The following is a 5676-nucleotide window of genomic DNA, read 5'->3' on the forward strand; positions in this document are numbered from 1 at the left end:
TTCCTCCCACCGCCACCCACCAACCCCATACCATGTCGCCGGGGATGGGGTCTCTCAAGACCTTTGTCCGGCGACCCGTCTCCTCTTTTCCGATTAACCCTCCTTCCCTTTCTTACCCACACCCGATTCTGGATCGTACGGGTCTGCCCGTTCCTTTCGGTCTGCGTGGTGTATGTGGGCTGTTCGGGTCTTATCGGACGAGTTTGTTGAGGTGGTGTGGCAGGGTGGTGCTTGGATCTGGCGGTGTTGTGGGTTGGTAGGGAGGCGGTGGCTTCCGTTTTTTTCTCCTGTGTTCCGCTTTGTTTCCTTTATGTTTTTGTTTAATTTCCCCTTTCGTTTTTGTTTCGTCTCTCTTTCTGAGGGCTCTATCCCCGTCTATCGGTGGTGTCCTTCTTTCAGTTTGAGAGCTTTCGTTTTCTGGTTCGTTTGCAGTTTTCTAATAAGTCAGCAGAAGATCAGCATCGTTATAGGTCGTTATATAGTTTTACATATTTTGCCCGATTCATGGCTACAATCAATCACGTCAGAAGAAATGGATACTCGTCAAGGAAGATTCGGAGACCCTCTTATGGATGAAAGCCTTTTGCGGCGAATCGATGATAGAGACTTTGTTGCAGTGTTTCATTCTTTGAACAAGAATTTATTTCCTATGGTTGTAATCGATTTGTATCCGATTGAGCTTGCCATATGTTGTAGATGTCGTATGACTTTTTATTAATGTTAATGATCTTTTCTAAAAAAAAAAAAAAAAAGCCATTATAAGCTTATATAAAACGACGGCTGTTAGACAAAAATCGCCACTGTAACTCATCTATGGTGGCGGTTATTGTTTGAAAACTGCCACCATAGGTATTTCAATAATATCATCGCACCACAACATGTTTTCTATAACGACGGTTGTTTTGACAGAACCGTCGTAAAAGGCCAGCACAACGACGGTGGTTGTTACAGAACCGCCACTAAAGGTAATTATAACGTCGGTTGTTTGGCGAAGAACCGTCATTAAAGGCGAAATATTTTTGGAATTTTTTTTTTTCACGTCGTTTCTAAAGGAACCGTCGTAAAAAAAATTTTATATTTTTTTAAATAATAATTTTCTACGGAAATTTCAGCATCACCTCCTTATAAATTTGATAATTCCAAATATTATGTGGACAAAATGAAACATGTCAATAGAAATGTAACCACATTTATCGTATTCCTAACCACACAAGTCCAACAAAATGACATCAATTTCGCATCACATCCAACCTAAAAATAACATCATCATCATTATTACCGAGTGTATGAATAACTACACACCTTAGTTGATAAACTAATCTACAAGTTCTCTAAACATTTGGTATCCTACTCTTCTTTAATCTCATCCATATCATCATGTGCCATGGTTGAATCCGCCATAAGCTATATTTAACAAATAGGCCAATTAGTAAGAATATAAATCTAAAACTAGATAAATAAACCATACCAATAACGGAATTGCAACTGGAATTGCAGAATTGACATACACATGTCAAACGATTATGATAAGAGATGAATATAGTGCATGATACAGATCACTCATAGGTTGTGAATTTGTGATTAAGGAAAGATAGGAGAGATTGTTGAGTTGAGCACGCATGCCAGCTAATAGAACCATCCGTGATTTAATTGGTGCTCCAAATAAATTTCTACAAACACAACATCAAGCATTTAACGGGATTTAGATTTGAAAACGAACAAAATAGAAATAACTAGCAACAGAGAGTAAAATATACCATTATGAATAATTTAGTCAGCAAGTGTGCCACCATCTTCAAGCTGCTTTCCAGCAAATATCAGCCTCTAGCAAATATCATCCTCTCTGGTGGAATTCTTGTTTACAAATCAATCACCAAAAGAGATCAATCGTCCATCTCACTTTGTTGCAGACAGAATGTCTCTGTCTTATTAATACTCAATAATACAGCACTCGGCAGACACTGAATGCAATTTACAAACCCTCATAAAATATAACCGAATAATTACTTACCCATTACAGCTGATGGAATTATGGCGCCTTAATTTAGTAAGATTACAAAACATATGATTTAATCAGTTGAGACACAAAAAGGTATCTATAGAGTGTTTTGGAATTGCAGATGAAAAGGTAAAATGATCAATGACGATCCGAAAAAAAAAATAATAGAAATAGAAACATGGGAGAGGTAAAATGAGGGATGGAAAGAGAATAAGGATACGGTGGTAAGATAATGATAAGACAAAAAAGAATTCTAACTAGTGAAAATAGCCTAGTTGATAACAACAAGTGTAACAAAGTTACCTTGAATGCATGGCTATTATCGCTATCCATAGATAAAAAAAGACACGCCGTCTAGTGAATGGAAATTGAAGACACGTCTATTCCTGAAAAAAAGGAAGACAAGTACACCATAAAGTAGCTGAAACAAAACAGAAAAAACAGCCCAAAGTAAGCAAGTTACCCACAAAGTATAAAGATAAGCAAGTAAGTGTCCAAGATAAAGCATTCAAGAATAAGAATGAATAGCCAAACCAATGACCAAGACAAATGACTAAAACAACATAAAACATACTAGGTAGACAAGGTAAACAGATAACCTTTGACAAATAGAAACTAGACTCACATGGATAATCAAAAGTAACACTTCAACAGCACGCCTTCCGTTTCCATCTACAAAATGTACATAATTCATAACAATTGTTCACCCTCACACGCCATCATCACATTTATAGTATGCAAAGATACAATGACAAAACCATAATTGATAGATTTAGCATTTTGGAGGTGAACAATGATGTTTTTCGCAAATCCCTGTCAATATTGGAGTCACAAATACTTGTATAAAGCGACATTACACCAAAATTATACTAAAAAATACTCCGCTAAACAAACTATTTATATTAACTTTTCCAGCGAATAACTAAGGGGGTAACGTTGTTAATTTATAATCTTAAGTGTAAATATGGAATTAAGAATTATCCTTGTAGCATTCTGACAAGTAACTTGCAGTAGGGCTGTTTTCAAAGCCTCATATCTTCTTCTCTACTTGATTAAATTTCATGTTATTTATATTGATAGAAAGCTTGAAGTGTTGACAAGAAGTAAGAGTTGGAATCAGGCCCATATCAATTCTGTATCTTGAGTTATAACCAAACTAACAGACTGTACACGAGGAATGCTCTGTTGTTTAGAATTGACCTGTCAGCAATCAAACTGTCATATCTCAGTATCTCACTATCTAGAAGTCCTTTGTTTGTGATTCAAATTGAAAATGAAAGCTAACTCAATTAACTTTCATTTGACGTATGTTGGGCATATTGGTTCAACCTGAGCTAAGAAATACTAATCCTCAAAGTTACTGATGCTGCAGAGGAGGATGCTAAACAGTTCAGGCCTGACTTGATACAACTCAAACATGAATATCTCGGGTTCTAGGTCATATTTTGGGTGAATCTTGTTGGAGGTGAAAGCTAACATATGTAGATTCGAAATGATATAGGTTGGGAATATAATTCCAAGGGATCAGAGATTTATGGGCTCTGCAAGTTGACACTAAGGCTGACAGTGATGCTGAATCAAACCCGTTAATAGAAAGTTGTTATCACTTGGTTAGAGAAAGAACAGGTGAAAAACATTTGGACTTAAGAATGCCTTAGAGTAGATGTTCATTTATAATTGTTAGGATTGAACATTTGGATGAGATTCTGATGTAATTTGCCAAAAAAAAGAAGGAAGGCAAAACCAGTAGCACGACCTAGTTGCTAACTCTCATAAACCTAGACTACATTTGTATGCCAAAAACACATGTTAGCAGAGTCAAATTGTATATAATTGGTGCTTCTTCGATAATCAATATTCATTTAGATCTTTAAACAAAGTGAACTGTATTTCACATAAGAAAATAATGTCAATCTATGAACAAGCCTAAAAGACTAATAAGTGACAAACAACGAGGACAAATTCCCAAATTAGTATACTTCATCTGACGAGGAAACCAGCAAGTCTAAACTATAAACTCATTTTTCTGAGATAATCAATACTACCTATCATTAAAGTGAAGCGGATATTATGTAACCAAATAATGTCAGCCTATTATTAAGTCTAAATCAGAGCACTGCATTTGACGAGGAACCCAGCAAAGAGTTTCAATAGATGATCTCTTACCTCTTTTCCCATCATATTCATTCTTCACTCCCAATTCCTTTTCATTTCATCCAAATTTCCCACATTATTTATCAAATCATATAGTTTATCAACTATAATTTCAGTAAAAAAAAGCAATAATTTCAATAATACAACAATAATCGATGTGATACATACTAATAAGACGCTAATCTGTATAATTTTAATGAAGATGTATGCTATAATTGATATGTCGACAATAAAAGTACCTTTTCTTTGTTGGGGCTAAAGCAAAGATGTCGAAGGCAGAGGCGGGCACACGAGGGATGGTGGCTATGTGTCGTTGCATTATGGTGTCGCCGGAAACAATCAGTAGTACAATTTGTTGCGAAAACAAGTTGAAACGGAGTTCAACTTAGTTTGCATAGTGGTGGTCGACGGTGGCATGGGTAGGGTTGATGGTGATCGACGGTAGCTTGAGTAAGATTGATGGTGGTCGGCATGGGTAATGATAATTGAGAAAGTCGTGGAGTCGTGGGTAATGAAGATTGAAGAGCAATTAAAATTTGTGGGAATTGGGATACCTTTATATGTGACTACAAAATCACTTAGGGGGTGTTGGTAAATTATACCATGCACCCAGGAGTATGGTGCATGGTACTCCCTTTTCTTAATTTTTTTCTTATAATAAATAAATTATAAATTTAATAAATTAGAAAACAATAAAAAATATATTATTATTCATAATTTTTATTGCTCTACAAATTGAGATCATATTTGATATATTTTGTTATTTGTTTTATTTTTCCTCACATATTCACATAACGTAATTGACATATTCATATCATATTACATAATTTTGTTTCATTAAATTATTTTGTATTATGCGATTTTGGTATGAAATTAAACGTTCATGATTATTGTTCAATATATTTGAACAAATAAAGTCATATTCACTAAACTATAAATGTCATATTTACTAAAGTGAAAGTGAATATAATAGAACCATCGGATGAATATCACACCCCATAATACATATTCATCAAACTACACTGTCATATTCACTAAACTGAAAGTGAATATGATAGTGTCATATTGTGAATATCACACTTTAAAGCACATATTCATAAAAAATATTGTCATATTCACTAAACTTAAAATGAATATAATAATGTCATACCGTGAATGTAACACTACGTAACACTTAAACTGAATATGACCGTGGTAACTTTTCTTAAAAATGGAAGTTAATTTTTGTTTTAAAATTTTAAAAGAAAAAAAAAAGTAAAAGAAGAAAAAAAGAAAAAAAAAGGAGGAAGTTGAGGATGAGTGGGGAGTGGGGGAGTTGGAGGGAGTATGTAGTATCCTACACATGGGTGTAGGATATAAGAATTGGGAGATGTTTGGTTCAACTCATAAAGGTATGAGGTATGGGTTTGGAATGAGCCAAACCCATACCAAGTGTTTGTTTGGCAAAAATAGAGGTTTCATACCCATACCTCAAACCCATGAGGTATGGGTTTCTCATACCCAAGGGGGAGGTGGGTATGAGA

General features: G+C 35.0%; 1 long non-coding RNA gene across 3 annotated transcripts; it reads right to left on the bottom strand.

Moving 5' to 3' along the window:
* Positions 1–1167: 1167 nt before the first annotated feature.
* Positions 1168–4732, bottom strand: LOC141633884 (uncharacterized). 3 transcript variants are annotated; one of them, XR_012538639.1, is made up of 4 exons: positions 2625–4732; positions 2303–2385; positions 1758–1854; positions 1168–1670 (listed from the first exon to the last, which is right to left on the bottom strand). It is a non-coding gene; the product is annotated as an uncharacterized LOC141633884 (long non-coding RNA). The 3 variants fall into 3 exon arrangements; XR_012538638.1 differs by having other exon boundaries at positions 1758–2385; positions 4393–4732; XR_012538637.1 differs by having other exon boundaries at positions 1758–2385.
* Positions 4733–5676: the final 944 nt, after the last annotated feature.

This window comes from Silene latifolia, chromosome Y, assembly GCF_048544455.1.
Source record: "Silene latifolia isolate original U9 population chromosome Y, ASM4854445v1, whole genome shotgun sequence".
NCBI lineage: Eukaryota > Viridiplantae > Streptophyta > Magnoliopsida > Caryophyllales > Caryophyllaceae > Silene > Silene latifolia.